Source organism: Mastigoproctus giganteus, chromosome 5 (genome assembly GCF_048544385.1).
Source record: "Mastigoproctus giganteus isolate SK-2022 chromosome 5, ASM4854438v1, whole genome shotgun sequence".
Lineage (NCBI taxonomy): Eukaryota > Metazoa > Arthropoda > Arachnida > Uropygi > Thelyphonidae > Mastigoproctus > Mastigoproctus giganteus.
The window spans coordinates 193244709-193264229 of NC_143579.1; the positions used below are offsets into that span (position 1 = coordinate 193244709).

Below are 19521 nucleotides of genomic sequence, written 5' to 3' on the forward strand. Positions count from 1 at the left end.
AATGCAAAGTACAGGGGGATGAGGGTGCAAGATGCTCCCTCACCCCATACAGTTCAGATTTAGTTATCTATGGCTATTATCTCATTTTAACATTGAAAAACAAGATGTTTGTTATTTGGTTTTTTGGAGCATTAGCAACTAAGGCCATATTGCTCCTAGATATGCGGTGGTCATTCCCTGACCTTTCCGCATCCTCCGTATTTGGTGGTGACAGGCTTGAACCCCGGTCTAATCAAGAAGTGTGTGCTACGCACTGCTGCTCCTTCCCACCTGGCTACGGAGGCGCAAGAAAAACAAGAGATTAGCACTACAAGCATAATTGATTAGTCAAGGGAGCTGAGACAGACTTCTGCTGTAATGGTATTTTTAGGTATCTCATGCACTTTTTTTTTTAATATTACAAAAATATAGACTTTATAAGTCCTACATGACAGGGCTGTTATGCAAAAAGGACCACATGCTCTGGGGTTCTTAATTGCTGAACTTTATTTAAGTGCATTTTGTTGTTGTTTGGTTTTTAGGAGCATTGGCAACTAAGGCCATATTGCTCTGGGAATATGCAGTGGTCATTCCCTGCCCTTTCTGCATCCTCCGTATTTGGTGGTGATGGGCTCGAACCCTGGTCAAATCAAGAGTTCTACTCACTTTTGCTCCTTTCCACCTGGCTACGGAGGCGATGTGTGTTTTGTAAAATTTCCCTTTAGGAACTATCATTTTGTGACATTATAAGATTGATTTTGATTAAAATGGTAAGATATTTTACCTTTTTTACCATTCTCAGCTATGCTGTTTTCAGTTTAGTTTTGATTTTCAGTCAGTTCTGGTTGACATATTATATGCATTTTGTATATGAGTGATTAGCTTCAACTTCTCTTTTTTCAAATACCCAAATGTCCTCAAAGAGATATCAAGTGAGTCGGATAGTGCTAATAATGTGCATGAAGTGAAAATCTGTCAAAAAAAATTTGTCATTGGAAATTAAATTGGACATATAAAAATGCTGGATTCACACTATATTTCCTACTTTTTCAGATTGGTTTTGAGCAGTCTAAAAATTAAAAGCACTGAAAGCTGTGTTTATAAATAATACTAAATACAGTGTACTGTAAGGTTTTATAATTTTAAGGTAAGATTTCTTGCATTTTCTTGATACTGTATATTGATATTCATATTCTGTATTTATGTTTTATTGCATAATATACAGAAATAAAGAGGAATTTACCTCAATGCTTTTTGTAGACTGCTTCACTACAATACCCTCCTAAATTCAATCAGACGTAAAATTATTACACAATGGCTTCCTTCCCTCACAGACATATGACTGGTCTGATGTATCTGCAGTCGATAGTCAAGATCTCCCAACCCAACCACAACACATCAAACCACCACCACATAACCCTGAGAGTCAGAAGACATCTTGTCTAATATTAAAATCATTAAATCCACTAAAATGATCGCAGCATATAAAAATTAAAATTTTTAAATTGGCTAAAATAATTCAACCAAATTTTGAAAAACTTCTCTTCCTTAATTGAACTGGGGCTTTTCGACGGTCTGTCTTGGTCACAGAACATGGGAATTTCTTAAACTCTTTGAGATTATTTAATATCTTGGTGCATGCGCTCAAATGACCATGAATCTAATACGAGAAATGGCCGATGTACATTATTGGAATTCTCATGTAATTTGATTTCCATGATTAATAATTAGTGTAATTCCTCTGTATACTAAGTAGTTTTGATTTGTCAAATAAAAAGGTGTGATTATCTTTGACGGCATGGAATGCTAATTCCGATTCACCTGCTCTAGCCGCATGCTCTGAAGCTAAATGTTGTTTCATTCTCGTATTTATCATACATATTCTGGACTCTTGATACAATGATTCTCTATTCAATAGCTTGAAGGATTGTAAAGCACACGATAGTGATAACCGTTTTCCTTGGATGTTACATCCCTATACATGAATGTAAACAGTGTGTACTCTAGATATAGTATGGGACGTGTTGAGTAACAACACAATGCCTATCAATCACACAAAAATTCCCATTAGAGAAATTTTTCAATCGATTGAACTTCTGATTGAAGCAAATTTTGTAATGTTATGCACGAATTGCTGAACTCGAATTGCAATAAAATATATAAACAAATCTTTGGATTACGAATGGGCCGGAACTTTAGCGGTCTCTTATCGGAAATTTGCCTTTCCATGATTGATTGTGTATATTTGAACCTTTTTTTACCGAATGTGAGGTATTATGGGAGATACTTGGACGATATTCTATATATCACTAATACGAATACTATTCAGGATATCTTACATTCATTTAATAACATTCACTCGAGACTGAGTTCACACTTGAAATGGAGAACTCTGAAACAAAATCATTAAATTTCTTGAATTTTACACTCGCCCATCATACTAACAACATTCAGTTTAATAATTATCAGAAACTGACAAATACGGGTATGTACCTTCATTACAACAGCTATCATCCGTATGTGTACAAACGATCTATTATGCTTAATAAATTTCTTGAAGGCATATAAATATTCAACATTGGAAACATTGTTAACCAGTTCTCAGCTTCTCTTCCATTCTTTTGGTGAGTACCCAAGTTTCACTTCCATAAGTAATGGTGGGGAGTATACACTAGTTCATTATTTTAAATTTCAGACAAATGGGATATTGCTCTTCAGTATGTGACTATATTTCCTGAATGCTATCCATCCAAAATTTATTCTTCTCTTGACTTCCAGCCATTTATCATTATTACAGCTAATAACTTGTCCCAGATAAGTATGTGACTCCACCTTTTCAATTACTGCTCCTTCAATCATCATTTCCCTTTCTGTGGCATGCTTGTTCATCGTTACTTTTGTTTTAGCCATATTCATCTTTAGGCCAAAATCCTTACTAACTGTGCATAACCGATTAAGATTTTACTCTAATTCTTTGGAATTGTGGCTTATGACCACAATGTCATCTGCAAACCGTAAGTGGTTTAGGTACTCTCCATTCACATTGACTCCTTTCTGCAAATCTTTTGACTCCTTTCTTTAATCTTTCTTCGATTTTAAATTTCCTACTTTGTCTTTGTTTAGTCTAATAAAGGAGGTAGCATTCTCATATATTTTCTTCAAAATCATAATATGTGGGGTATTTATGGCCTCCGTAGCCGAGTGGGCAGGAGCGGGAGTGCAGTAGCACACGCTCTTGAGTAGACCGGGGTTCAAGCCCCTGACTGCTGAATACGGTCAATCTGCCAACCCGCACTGGACCAGCGTGGCAGATTATGGTCCATTTCCCTCAGCATGATTTGTTGAGGAGGCTTCCATCCTGCAGTGGGTTGATAATGGCTGCACTTTACTTTTTTTTTTTTAATTTCCAGTGCCTGAAACAATGCCTTATGCTGTATGGAGTCAAATGCCTTTTCATAATCCACAAATGCCAGGCATAATGGTGTTTTATATTCATTTGCTTTTTCCATTAGCTGTGATATTACGTGAAGGTGATCCATAGTTGAGAATCCTGTCCTAAAGCCAGCTTGGTGTTTTTTGGTTGATTCTCATCAAGTATTCTTTCTAATCTGTTAGTAATGACCCTTGTGAACAACTTGTAGTTGTGGGATAACAAGCTAATTGGTCTATAATTTCCAATTTCTGATTTATCTCCTTTCTTATGCAGCAAAACTATGATTGCATTATTCCACTGCTTAGGCATCACACCTTTTCAAATGCACTTTGTGAAGAGCCTTGCCAGTTTTTGTGTTGTGTCTCTTCCAATTTTAACAACTCTACAGTAACTTCATCTTCCCCTGGGGCTTTCTGATTCTTCATTTTCTTCAATGCATGTTCTACCTCATCAGGAAGAATATTGGGTATGTCGTATGTGTTGCTAATTTGCAATCCATCTTCCCCACTGCTGGCATCATTTCCTCGCTCCTTGTATAATTCTGTATAGTAGTCTTCTGCTATTTGAATTATGCCTTCTGTTTATAAGTACACCATCGATATTATTCAGTTTCAGTATCATTTGTCTTTTTGTATTACTGCTCATGGCTGCTGATTTAAATCCTTTGTTTTCCCTTAATGCTTGTTCTACTTTTCTTTGTTAAATCTTCTTATGTCCTTTCTGTGTCTCTTTCTAATGGCTTTGCATAACTCAGTATACTCAATTTTTTCCTTGTCATTGTTTACCTTGCTCTTCATTTTTCGCCTTCGATTCATCATAACAAGTGTTTCTTGACTAATTTCTTTTTCCCTATAGGTTTCTTGGGCTTTATCACTTTCAGAAATTTGTAATATTTCTCGTCGATATCTTGGTCCTAAGCAGTCTACAGAAGCTGAAACTTGTTCTTAAATTCCAGTAGACACTGCTTTTTCTCCTCTTCTGTTATCTCAAAGACCTTTGTATTATTTACTCAAGTCAGTTTTTCCTTTACTTTCCTACATCTATATCAGGTGTACATCTTACCATTCTGTGATCACTTCCAACATTTACCTTATTCAGGACGGTAACATCATTCACAATATATCTTCTGTTAGTGAGGATGAAGTCGATTTCATCAGTTGTTAATCCATTTGGACTCTTCCATGTCCACTTTCTGTTCACCCTTTTCTTGAAAAAAAATGTTCATTACTGACAATCCTTGAGATTCTGCAAATTCCACAAGTCTTTCACCTCTTTCATTTCTTTCACCAATTCCAAAATTTCCTATAGTTCCCCTTTCTGCGCTGTTTTGTCTTTTTCCAACCTTGGCATTGAAAATCCCCATAATAACAGTGTAGTGGGTTTTCTGCTCATCTAGAAGACTAATTTCGGTGTACATTTCTTCAACCTCTTCATCATCATGGCTCGATGTTGGTGCATAAATCATTATAACCTTAAGCTAGTACCTCTTAGAAATCTTGAGTATTAGTCTTGACACCCTAGGTGATGTACTTTTGAATTCCAAAATGTTGTTTTTTAAATCTTTATGGACCAGAAACCCAACTCCATCTTCACTCCTTTCACTGTTTCCATTGGTGTACAGCAGATTTCCACTTGATAAACTTATAAGTGATTCATTTCTTCTTCTTGTTTCAGCCAAATCGATTATATTGCAATTCACAATTTCTAATTCCTTTTCCAGCTCTAATATCCTTTCTTCACCGATGAGTGATCTTATGTTGTAACAGGCCAAGTTCAGTTTCCGTTCTCTTTGCCATAAGAGGGGGAGTGAAAGCCACTGGGGACTGAGGGCTATTTGTTTTGTCATGCTGTGATATGCTGGAGGGTTTGGTCTTTCCCTCTTCACACTGACCAGGTGTATCAAATCAATGTACTACCTCTAATTTCATTGCTGAAGGATGCTTCCTATAATGTTTTTGCTAATTCAGATAGCTGCTTGCTGATTGTTTCCAGACATACTTATAAGGTTTACGTCAATTTGGATACAATTCTATACTGTTACTTTGATTATACCATATAAGTTCAAATGGGCTTCACCTTGTATTATGTCTGTACAAGTGTGTACTCAAAGGACAATTTGCATCTTATGGAGAGTTGAAATACCTAGAATGATTCACCAGAAGAAAATACCTCCTCCACCTGAGATTAGCTGAGTGCAACCCCATCTGAAGAGCCATTTAAAAATTCTTCCAGTCTTTTGATTCACATTGCCACACTGTAGAGAAAAATAATTCTGAGCATCTTTCATTTTGAATAATTATTATAGTGGAAATCTGCAACTCATGTTGAAAACTGCTGGTGTCACTGTAGAGCAAAACAACATAAATAAAAAGATCATAAATACAGGACTTCCTACACGTATTCATGTATATATATGATTTTCATTGCACACACATGCAGACACTCAGTGAACAATGAATTGTGACCACCACATCCATAATGGACTGTGTTGTGAACAGCTTACAGTTTAAAAAGGCAAACAGCTTCTTATGCTAGAGCAGTGGTAATTTGCATCTGGGCATGTAAATTCATAGTGATAAAATAGCAGTTATGGGATGTAGTAAAGACATCGTGGATTTTCAGAAGGGTATGATTGTTGGGAGTTTGTGCATTGGGTGTTTCCAAGTGGAAATGGTACATCTTGTTGATTGCTGACAGCCCACTGTGGTAAGGTGTACAAAGAATGGTGCTGAAGGATGGAATACTAAAATCATCCACATTTGCTGTGTGATGAAAGAGAAGTGCAGTTGCAACCCAGTGCATCGGATAGCTTAAATTCAGTGGATAGTTAAACAGCATTGAAAAATTACACAAACATTGGGAAGTAGTTATAAGGTATGAAGGAGATTACACTGAAGGTTTCTAATATAAATTATGTTATGGAATAAATTCATTTTAAATTAACTGCTTTTATGCATTACTTTTGGGATAACCCTTGTATACAAGATGAAAGTTGTCCCTATTTGAATGATTATTGGAAAACCAACCTTGAGAACAAAAAATAAGCAAGCAATTTTTCTTATTCAAATTTTTTATCTTTAGCTTAATAAGTAATTAATATTTTTATGTAATTAGCAGTGTTTATATTATGTAATGTATAATTAATTTGAGAGGGTTTTATTTTTTGAGTTATCCCTGCTGGTGTTTCTCTCTAAAGGTTATACAGTCAAAGCTCTTTATAGCGACCCTCTTTTTAACGTCTCACGTGTTATAACATCCTAAGTGGTTGGTCCCGTCCAACCACTTAGTTGTCATTAATCTAATGCTATTTTATGAATGATCAATATAATGCTCTTCTGATATAACTACCATTTTTCTCATTCCCCTGGTGGGTCATTATATATAGAGCTTTGTACTTTTTTTTTATTTTTTTTTATTTCAGAAAATAAAGGAAGTTATAAGTATGTATGTATATATATGTATACCAGGTGGTTATAAAATGTTTCCCTATTCAGGAGACTCTAATGTCAAAACGGTTAGAGGTAGCACCGTGAAAATTGGTCTGTATGTCAATTTAGGGTATGGGGAAGCGATTTGTAGAAGAAAAAAAAAATAGTTCAAATTTCTGCCACCAGGAGAGAAATTGGCACTGTAAACATAAGATGGAATACTTAACTTAGGATTAGATTTTAATATCAGAACTGAAAAACCAACAGATATTGTTCTATGTGCTTTCCTTCACTTGAGATGACATTCTGAAAACAGAGGACTGTGTGGTGCGACACAGTTTCACGTAGAATCTCGCTGGGGAAGTTGGCTACATGCTGTTTAATGCTTTCTTTCAAGTCGACAAGTGTCTGTATGCTGCTAGGGCAAATTCTGTCTTTCAGGTATCCCCATAGCCAGAAATTACAGGGATTGAGATCTGCTGATCGGGCTGGCCACGACTGCTGAAAGTCTCTAGAAATGATGCGATCATTTCCGAATGTTGAATGGAGCAGTTCCTTCACTTGTTGACCCACATGGGGAAGGGCACTATCTTGCATAAACACTACGGTCTCTAAGCATTGCGTTTCTTGTAAAGTGGGAAGAATGTGATCTCTTAGAAGAGTGCAGTACTGTTCACTAGTAACCGCACACCTTACGGGCCCATGATGTGTAGACTCTTCAAAGAAAAATGGTCCTATTATAAACTGTGTTGTGAATCCACACCGTACTGTAACATACGGACTTTGTAATGGTCTTTCATGCACAGCAGATGGACTATAAGTTCCCCATATTCGGATTTTGTGCATTTACAGCCCCATGAAGAGTGAAATGTGCCTCATCAGACCACAAGATCATTCAATCCCATGTATTGTCAAGTTCCATATGAGCCACAAATCGTAGAGCAAAGTCTATTCGTTGTTGCTGATCACAAGACTTTAGTTCTTGCACTACGTGAATCTTGTATGGCAACCAGCATAAAATTATTCAAAGCTTTATGTACAGTAGACCAAGGAAAGTTAGGAAAGTTCAAGTCTCTTGACACTGGTAATGTTTTGTATTCTGACCATTGCAACCACCACTTCATCCACTACCTCCTTCCTGATACATGGTCGGTCCCCTGCCTGGAAATACACTTAACTCCCTGGTTGCTTCAAATTTCTTTATTAGTGTTTGAAGCCCCACTGACAATGCCAAAGGTCCTTTACACAAACCTTTAAGTTTCCGATATTCACATTGTGGTGCATCAGCGTTACTTATTATTCTGGTAGAACAGTTTTACTAAAAGAGCACATTCCTTTTTTGTAAATGGTTATTGACGGTGGCATTGGCCTTTCTGCCTTTATCTAACAGGATGTCATTTGCGTAAACAGGTGTGTCTTGAAATAAATGACTTTTACATATTTGCAGTGCCGTTTTCCCCTGGTGGCGAATTTTTGAACTAATTTTTTTTTCATACAGATTTTTTCTCCATACTCTAAATGACATACCCACCAATTTTCACAGTGCTAGCTAATTCTAACCGTTTACATATGAATTAACTACACGAACATTACACTATTACACGCTGGCCTGTTTTGCATAGTCTGTTCAACATACAAAGAAAAGAGGTGGATTTGAACGGATGTTCTAGGAGCCACCCTACCTATACACACACACGTCCACATAAACATTTTGACACTAGGGTCTCCTGAATAGAGAAACTTATTTTATAACCATCCGGTATATATATACTGTCCAGTCAAGGCATTACTATCTCTCTATACATTAAAAAATTTTCCTCCTAGTGATATTTATTCGAGCCAGTGGAAGAAGAGAGCAAGGCAATTACGTCACTACAAATGCAATTAATTATTGACAACTGCCTCCATAAAGTTCACCAACCTCATGCATGCGATTCACTGTCTAACATTTGATGTTTGATTGTAACGTTTTTTGTATATTAATCAATATTGCATATTTGTAAATATTTTAAATATTTATATAGTTGGTCAATAGTTTAGTCATTTGTAAATATTTTAAATATTTGTATAGTTTGTAAATACTTTAGTTAAACATTCTAGTCCTGCTCTTTCGGATGCAACAGTATTCCTCATGCATTGTGGGAACTCAAAACAAAATGCCTTTTCATAAGTGACCTATGTGAACGCAGGTAAATAATTACATAGTGATATTTATTCGACCTTGAAAATGCTGCACACTACAAATGCACAGGTAAATAATTGCATAGGTCATTTCCTGTTTAGGTATAGTTCGTAATAATATAGTGATTTTTGGCTGGCGGCACCACGGATCTCCCCTATCTCCGTGTTTTTACTTTGTGTAGAATACACACACACACACACCCTGTGCATAAGGCCAGGGTGTGTGTGTGTGTGTGTTAGTGTGTGTTTTGCGAACTATTAGTGAGGGTTGGTTGGTGTAGTTCCTCTGCTCACTTAGCCTGGGGGGGCTGTGAAGAGTCACTAACAACCACAGTTTCCATTACTGCCACGGGGAGGCGGGCCAGGACACATTAGGAGAGAAGAAAGCTCTGGCGGGGTGAATCCTGGGGTAGCCGAGGCATCCAAGGAGAGCTCCCCAAAAAAAAAAAAATAAAAAAAAAAAAATAAAAAATTTTTTTATTGGAAAGGAGATAATGGGGAACGGGTGGGATAAAAGGGGTAGAAAACAGAGGGGGGGGCCAGGTTGAGGCACTCACCTGATTTAAAAGGGGGGGACTGTAAGGGAACCCCTGATACAAGACACCCATCTGAGGGAGTTGAAATTGGTTGGTGGGGTGAGCCACCAGGCAAAAGGGGGTGGGGGGGGGAAGGAGATGCAACCACCCCAGGTGGCAGTAATAAAAGAACATAGTGAAAGAGATTCCTATAGTGGAGCCTTCTTTTTGCAGCTCTGTGAGGCCTCTGAGGGCCTGCATAGCCATTAGTCTGTGTGGTGAAGAGGCTAAGATAGAACATGCAATTAATAACTTTTATTCACTCAACGTTCACACAGTTTTACTTTTTATAGTTTTTTCTTATACTTTCTGTTTTCTTTTATCTATTAGATTAGATATCGAACAGTGAGTTTTGACAGGTATGTCTTGTAGAAAAAATATGACTACTCTGTCATAACTCTGCATAATACGTAGAAAAGGGTGTGCGGAGGTTGGCGAGCAAAGCGAGCAGGAGGCAGAGCCCCTAGTTATTATTATTATTATTATTAGCCATATGGTGCAAGGAAGCCTGAGGCTTATGCTGCACCAGCCAAAAAAAAAATTTCCAAATTACCCTGTGAGAGAGAGAAATAGATGATGTCCAGCTCAGGACCCTGAGTGTGCCAAGCCCATACTCACCAGATGTGAGCCCCTGGGGTACTCTATGACCATACCTGGGGGGTATGGCCTCCTCTTGCTGCCAATACTGCAACCACATGGTAAACCTTAGAATATAAGGCTTCTGAACATTGCAGGAGGTAGTAATAGTAGTGGCATGTGATGCAAGAAAGCAAGTGTATGATCTTATTCAGCATCAGCCAAAAAAAAAAAAAAAATCACTCCATTCCCTCCAAATGCCTGTCCAGTTCCTCCTTAAATTTTTCAACCTCTCAACTTCCACAAGGACAGATGGAAGTTTGTTCCAGCAATTAACCACCCAATGGCTAAAGGCAAATTGCCGCACATCTATTCTACATCTGTCCTTTCTTAATTTGAATTTATGCCCCTTTAAGTTCGTAATCTGAACAAGTATTCAGAATTCGCTTCAACAGAATTCAGTTCAACCCATTCAAGGCCTTATACACCTCAATCAGATCACCGCTCAGGTGCCTAGTCTCCAGCCACTGCAATTTGCAGAACTTAAGCTTCTCTTGGTAAGAGGATCCCTTCATTCCCCTTACCAATCTTGTTGCCCTTCTCTGTACACGCTCAAGCAAATTGACATCCTTCCTAAAATGAGGCCTCTAGACCTGTACGCAATACTCAAGGCGTGGCCTGACCATTGCCTTATACAGAGAGACAATCACCTCCTTTTCCCTTCTAGCAAAATTCCTATATATCATTGACAAAACCCCATGACCTGCCCGGGCAGCCTGTCTGCATTGCTCAGAAAACTTCATATCTGACAGAATTACTCCCAGGTCCATTTTCTACCACCTTAAGTGCAGTACCACACGTTATGTTTCTTTGGGGTTACTTCGACCCATATGCAGTACTTTGCATTTGTCAAGGTTAAACTTCAGTTGCCACTTCTTAGCCCATCTGCCCAAATTATCTAGATCCTGTTGCAGTAGCACACTGCCATTACTGTCATTAACAACCCTGCCAATCTTTGTATCATCTGCAAGCTTCGATATTAAACTTGATATACCTTCATCAATATCATTGATAAATATACAAAACAACAGTGGACCCAACACCGAACCCTGTGGGGACTCCACTAATAACATTAGTCCATGAAGAGCAGCACCCATTGATTACCACCCTCTGTCTTCTCCCTTAACCATCCTTTTATCCATTGTAGCAACTTACCCTTAATACCATTCTGCTCCAATTTGTACAATAGTCTTCCATATGCAACAGTATCAAAAGCTTTCCTGAAATCCAAATATATGATATCAAAATTATTTTTTGCATCCAGTTCCTTTGTAACCACATCATAATATCCTGTAAAATTTGTCAGTCGTTTTAACAAACCTATGCTGTGTCTGAATTATTGCTGCAGTCTTGTCTAGATGATCCTGCAATGCATCTTTAACCAGTGACTGCATTATTTTACCCGGAACAGAAGTTAAACTAACTGGTCTGTAATTACTCGTGTCACCCTTCGATCCCCCTTTGTGAATTGGGGATACATTTGCACATCTCCAGTCCGTGGGAACCTCCCCTGAGTCCAATGATGCTCTCATAATTATGGCTAAGGGTTTGCTTAGTTGCTTTGCCACCTCCTTTAATATAACTGGATAGATCCCATCCACCCCAGGTGCTTTTCTTATGTTTAACTTCAACAATTTCTCCTCCACTTTGCTCTCAGTTATTACAAAATTATTAAGTATCCTGCTACAATTTGATAACCTTCTGCTATTTTCAAACCTTAATAATTCCTCGTGTGAATGTAGATGCAAAATACTCATTCAGTTTGTTTGCTATCTGAGCAGGATCATCGACAGTCGAACCATCGATGTCAAGTGGACCAATGAGATCCATCCCCTTCCTTTTAGAGTTTATATAACTAAAGAAATCCTTGCTGTTTTTCTTAGCATCTTTTGCCAAGGATTTCTCCTAATCTGTCTTCACCTGCCTAACCTCCTTTGTGACCTGATTACAGACTAGCTTATATCTGCCATTATATGCATATAATGGCAGATATATAATGGCATTTATATGCATCCCATGAATTTTTCTTCTCTGTTACGAGTCTCATTAGTTCATTAGATAACCATTTAGGCCTAAACCTTGAATAATATTTCTTAATAGGTATGAAACTTATAGTGGCATACACGATTAATTCCTTGAATGCCTCCCACTGTACAGAATTTAAAAACTTTCTGAGACCACTGTACTCACCTTTACAGAAGCAAAAACTCTTTCCTTTACTCCTGATGGTAATTAAATCTTTAAGTAAATCCCACATCAGTACACTGTGATCACTGCCGCCTAGTGGTTCCTTTATCTGCAAATTCTTAATACATGAATGATCACTGCTGATAACCAGATCAAGTGTATTACTCTCCCTGGTTGCCTCTCAACTGTGCTGCTGTAGAAAACAATTATCCAATAAATCCACAAAAGTCTGACTAGTGTGTGAGTGACCAACCCACAAGTTCCAGGCAATATCTGGGAAGTTAAAATCCCCCATTATAAGACATTCTGATTTACTAGCCCACTCTATTTCTCTGTACAATTGTTCATTGTACTCATTCAAGTCATTAGGCCTATAACACACTCCTACTCTTACTTTTGCTTTTGCATTGGTTATGTCACACCAAACTGACTCAACAGTGCACTGTTCATCTATATCAACTATGTGCACTTCTTTTGATTTTATGTTTTTCTTAATTAACAGCACAACACCTCAGGTGTTCAATTGTGCCATGTTGTCAAGATTACATCCCATAGAGCTGCAGTAATCCTGGTGAGGATTGAAACACCAGTTCTGTTGATCCACATAATCTGCTCAAAGAGATTCTTATCTGGCAAATTCTGTGGCCAAATTAGCAACCTAGAAGCCACCTTTGCAAACTACCCTCCAACAATAACAGCAATGTGGCAGAGCGCATTTCCTGCAGGAACAGACCGGTTGTTCCATCTGGGAGGATAGTTGCCACAAAGGTATGTACCTGATCAGCTCTATGGATGGATAGTTTTTTGCATTCACAGTACAGTCTAAGGGTATAAGGGCTACAAGAGATTCACTAAAGAATCCCCATACCAAAACACTGCTGCCACCTGCCTGTTTCCCTTGGACCAGGATATCAAAGTGATTCCTCTCTTCAGTTTGTTGAGCATAGCAGTGCTCAACAAATAGCAGTGGAAGGCAGATGGAGAGAAAAGAAATGAGATTCATCAGGAAAGACAACTTTTCAGTTGTGTCAGTGATCCAGTATTCAGATGCAAAGTTGAGTCTTCATTGGCAGTGAGCTACCATAAGCATGGGTACCTTATTTGGATTGCAGGATAGCTTTTGACACTGTTGCGCATGCAAGACTATTGTACAAATTCGAGTAGAATGGTATTAAGGGTAAGTTGCTGCAATGGATAAAAGGATGGTTGAGTGGGAGAGGACAGAGGGTGGTAATCAATGGGTGCCGATCTTCATAGATTAATGTTATTAGTGGAGTCCCACAGGGTTCGGTGTTGGGTCCACTATTGTTTTGTATATTTATCAGTGATATTGATGAAGGTATATGAGGCTTAGTTTCGAAGTTTGCAGATGATAGAAAGGTTGGCAGGGTTGTTAATGACAGTAATGGCAGTGTGCTACTGCAACAGGATCTAGATAATTTAGGCAGATGGGCTAAGAAGTGGCAACTGAAGTTTAACCTTGACAAATGCAAAGTACTGCATATGGGTAGAAGTAACCCCATAGAAATGTACCAACTGTGTGGTACTATACTTAAGGTGGTAGAAAATGAAAAAGACCTGGGAGTAATTGTGCAGTCAGATATGAAGTTTTCTGAGCAATGCAGACAGGCTGCCAAGGCAGGTAGGTCATGGGGTTTTATCAATGATACATAGGAATTTTGCTAGCAGGGAAAAGGAGGTGATTGTCCCTCTGTATAAGGCAATGGTCAGGCCACGCCTTGAGTACTGTGTACAGGTCTGGAGGTCTCATTTTAGGAAGGATATATATTTGCTTGAGCATGTACAGAGAAGGGCAACAGGATTGGTGAGGGCAATGAAGGGATCCTCTTATCAAGAGAGGCTTAAGTTCTGCAAATTGCAGTGGCTGGAGACTAGGCACCTGCATGGTGATCTGATTGAGGTGTATAAGGCCTTGAATGGGTTGAGCACGCTGAATTCTGATGGGACCATTCCACTTGTTCGGATTACGAACCTAAGGGGCATAAATTCAAATTAAGAAAAGACAGATGTAGAATAGATGTGTGGAAATTTGCCTTTAGCCAGAAGGTGGTTTATTGCTGGAACAAACTTCCATCTGTCATTGTGAAAGTTGATAGGTTGAATAAATTTAAGGAGGAACTGGACAGGCATTTGGAGGGAATGGTGTTTTTTTTTTTTTTTTGGCTGATGCTGCATAAGCTCATACACTTGCTTTCTTGCATCACATGCCACTACTACTACTACTACTACCACCTTGGCCAGGCACCTACTCTGGTGGCCCATGTGGAGGAGTAGTCATTGGATTTGGTGTCTTGGAAACACTGTTGGTCATCTCTGATTAAAGTCTATGGTCAACCATTCCACCATTTTCCTTCTGTCAGCCTGCACAAAGTGGAACAGCGTATGTGTGCCCTGACCATTGGTAAGGCTTGGGCTCCTGCGATTGGCCTGGAAGTGAATAGTGGTCCCACTGCATTTACTATGCAGAATGTAGTTAATGTGTTCCAAGGGTGTTCCACCCTTGGAACACCTTAACTAAATTCTGCAAATGGCCCACAAGAATCATAGTTTCTGTAATACTGGCACCCTTCAACTGGTATCGAGTAAGAGTCATTCTTTTTCAAAGTTGATCTGATCATGTCCCTTGTCCATATTGATCATGTATTTCATGTGGACCAGTGCCACAAACCTGCAGTATCACATTTATTGGTTCTTGTTACAACATATATATCACCAGGCAGAGGAACTACCAATTGCTAAAACAGAGTGGTCATAATGTTTTGACTACACATGCACACATACACACAGGTGTGCCTTTATGTCAGTTTACAAAGATGAGATGGAAATTACTGAAATTAGTTTGAACAATTCATTTAAATATCTTAAATTATGTTTTGTAAATATAATATTGATAATATGAGTATGAAATTACATTTAAATTCTGCAAATTATTTATTGATAAACTAACATATGACCATCCTCTCTGTGCATGCATGCATGCACAGAGAGAGAGGTAGTCATATGTTAGTTATCATATGTCAGGATGGGCCATATATAGTATGAGGATATCAAAAAAATGAAATAAATTAAATTGAAAGTATAAAATATTGTTTTATTGAGGTTTTGATCGTTGTTCCTTTTTATCATAACCCCATATATTCAGTACGCTTGTCCCATCCCTCTATTTGATTACTGAGTTTAAAAACTTCAGTGAGACCATTGAGAAGCAATTTATGATACCCTGAGTGACATATATTAGTTTGGTGTCTGATAGAATATGGCACACTTCTAGTCATCACCCTTGAACCTAGAAAATTGGAAAAGTCAGAACTGAATCTTGAACCATAAGAAGGGTGGGGAGCTTTTTTTTTTTGTGGTGTTTCCTCAATAATTCTTGCAGTGTGCATTCTTGCATTGCTGTGATGCAGTAGCTATCCACCGCTTTCATATAATGTATTTTCTAGCTTTCCATATCAGGTCTTCTTTCTGATTGTTTCTTTAGGATTTTTTGTAATATTGTCTGGTCACAGTACAGTATTTTTTACTGGCATGAATAATTCATTTTTTATGGGGGGGAAGGTGATGATCATATGCTTATCAACAGACTTCATAGACTGTACCTTCTTTTGAGGTAGAGACTTGTGTTCAAGTCTTAAATAACCATTTGAAGACAAATACATTTGTAGGTGTCTCTGATACTCAAACTTGCCTTTGTTCAGGAGCATAGAGGGACCCAATATGAATAAACATCTGCCATCCCTAGAGGTTCTTTAAGAATGGTTTGAGCAATCCCATAACTAATGTCCAAGGTATTTTCAATTTTTTTAATCTATTTTCAAGGATAATAGTAGATGATCAGGTATTTCATCAGGGGAATACACCTGACCATACCATGTATCAGGAACTGCATTTCTATACTTGTTCATAGTAGTAGAAGAAAAGTGATTACCCAAAAAGCAATGAAAATTAAATCAGCACCTTTTAATACTTTATAGACAATACAGTATTAGAAAGTACTAATTACATTTTTGTTGCTTTTTGGCCATTCACTTTTCTTCTACTATTATGAACAAGTATAGAAATGCAGTTCCTGATACATGAAAAACCCCTGATGAAATATCTGATCATATATCGATATTTGTTGCAGCTTACATCAGATTGGGCACTTTGCCTTTACCTATATTCGACCATTTCTTAAATATGGCAAAGGACACAAAGAAAAGGAAAAACAGCAAAGAGATCTTTACTTATGTAAACTCTAGAAGGAAGGGGATGAATCGGACTAGTTCACTTAACATAGACGGTTTGACTGTTGATGATACTACTCAAGTAGCTCATAAAGTGAATGAGTATTTTGCATCATCTACATTCACACATGAGGAGTTATTCAAGGGGGGGATGCCAGACGTTTATCATACTCTAACAGGGAGCTAAGTGATTTTGTGATAACTGAGAGCAAAGTGCAGGAGAAATTGTTGAAGTTAAACATAAAGGCATCTGGGGCAGATGGAATCTATCCAGTTATAATGAAGGAGGCAGCAAGGGAAGTAAGCAAACCCTTAGCCATAATTATGAGAGCATCCTTAGAGTCAGGCAAGGTCCCCATGGACTGGAGATGTGCAGATGTATCCCCAATTCATAAAGGGGTTTCAAAGGGTGACACAAATAATTATAGACCTCTTAGTTTTACGTCTGTTCTGGGGAAAATAATGGAGTCACTGGTTAAAGAGGTGATACAGGATCACATAGACAAGACTGCAGCAATAGTTCAGACACAGCATAGGTTTGTTAAAAGGAAGTCTTGTCTGACCAGTTTGATTGGATGCTATGATGTGGTCACAAAGGAACTGGATGCTAAAAATAATTTTGATATCATATACTTATATTTCAGGAAAGATTTTGATACTGTTGCACATGGAAGACTGCTGTACAAATTGGAGTGGTACAAATTGGAGTGCTGTACAAATTGGAGGGCAAGTTATTGCAATGGATAAAGGGAGGGTTGAGTGGGAGACAGCAGAGAGTGATAATAAATGGACACTGCTCTACGTGGACTAATGTTATTAGTGGAGTCCCCCCCGGGTTCGGTGCTGTGCCCATTGTTGTTTTGTGTCTTTATCAATGATATTGATGAAGGTATATCAGGCTTAATGGCCAAGTTTTGCAGATAATACAAAGGTTGGCAGGGTTGTTAATGATAAAAGTTGCAGTAGCATACTGTAAAGACAGTATGCTACAACAGGATCTAGAAAAGTTAGGCAGATGGGCTGAGAAGTGGCAACTGAAGTTTAACATTGACAAATGCAAATTAGTGCATATGGGTAGCAGTAACCCAAGAGAAATGTACCAACTCTGTTGTACAGTATGGCTGACATCAGATTGGGCATCAGACTGAGTGGTACTCAGGGAGATGGAGAATGAAAATGACCTGGGGGTAATTGTGCAGTCAGATATGAAGTTCTCTGATCAGTACAGATGGGCTGCGAGAGCAGGGCATGGAGTTTTGTCAATGCTATATAGGAATTTTGCTAGCAGAGACAAGGAGGTGATTATCCCTATGTTTAAGGCAATGATCAGGCCACACTTTGAGTACTGTATACAGATCTGGAGGCCTCGTTTTAGGAAGGATGTAGAGTTGCTAGAATCAGTACAGAGAAGGGCAACAAGATTGGTGAGAGAAACAAAGGGGTGCACTTATGAAGAAAGGCTGAAGTTCTGCAAGTTGCAGCATCTGGAGAATTGGTATCTGCAAGGTGATCTGATTGAGATGTATAAGGCCTTAAATGGTTTTAGCAGGCTCCATGCTGATGGGATACTTCCGCTTGCTCAGACCAAGAACCTGAGGGGGCATAGATTCAAATTGAGGAACGACAGTTGTAGAATAGAGATGCAGAAGTTTGCCTTTAGCCAACGGGTAGTTGATTGCTGGAACAGACTTCCATCTGTTGTTGTGGAAGTTGATATCTTAAATAAATTTAAATCTGAACTAGACAAACATTTGGAGTGACCGGATGGGTGAAATGGGAAGGGGTTTTTTTTTTTGTTTTTGGCTGATGCTGTATAAGCTTGCTTTCTTGCATCATATGCCTCAACTAATGCTAATGTTGCCCCCATATCTGATGATAGCCGTACCACTTCCTATTTTTATTGGTATTTTGGTGTACTAATTTTTATTTACAGTTCTCCAATTGGCTTAGTAATTTAGCCCATAATTTTCTTAATTCATCGTAACCTTTAGGATATTAACATTTTTTCACCTTTCAACTATCTTCACTCTTCTAGTTACTGACACTTTGTGTAACTTTAACATCCCTTTATGCACACTTTATTCAGTATATCAATACAAACTTATATATACTCTTGCATCCTATAATGCTGCTTTGTGCCTTTAGGTGCATCCCTCAAACCTGATTCATTAATCTTTCATTTACTGAAACCATTTCATCAATTGAATACCTTTTCTATGTAACTTTTTAAACATTACCTTTAAGGGGTTACATATTCATTTATATGTAATTGAGGAAATTAGCATTAATAGAGGCATATGATGCAAGAAAGCAAGCTTATGCAGCATCAGCCAAAAAAAATCCAAAAAAAACCCCACTTCCTCTTCACCCATCCATTCGTTTGAAATACATGTCCAACTGAGCCTTAAATTTATTTAAGCTATCAACTTCCATGACAAGGGATGGAAGTTGGTTCCACCAACAAACTACCCACTGGCTAAAGGCAAATTTCCGCATGTCTATCCTTCATCTGTCTTTCCTCAATTTGAATTTATGCCCTCTCAGGTGATTATTCTGAGCAAGAGGAAGAATCCCATCAGCATTGAGCATGCTCAAACCATTCAAGGCTTTATACACCTCTATCAGATCACCTCACTGGTGCTTAGTCTCCAGACACTGTAATTTGCAAAACTTATGCCTTTCTTCATAAGAGTACCCCCTTTGTTCCGTTCACTAACCTTGTTGCCCTTCTCTGTACTCGTTCCAGCAGCTCTACATACTTCTTGAAATGAGGCCTCCAGACCTGTATACAGTACTCAATGTGTGGCCTGACCATTGCCTTATACAAGGGAATAATCACCTCCTTGAGGAATGAC

At 38.3% G+C, this 19521-nt stretch overlaps 1 protein-coding gene across 1 annotated transcript in view; it reads left to right on the forward strand.

The window, feature by feature from the left end:
- The window catches only part of LOC150085960 (dynein axonemal heavy chain 8-like), a 1559705-nt gene that overhangs the window by 509217 nt on the left and 1030967 nt on the right, over positions 1-19521 (forward strand). The gene's annotated exons all lie outside the window — the stretch shown is intronic.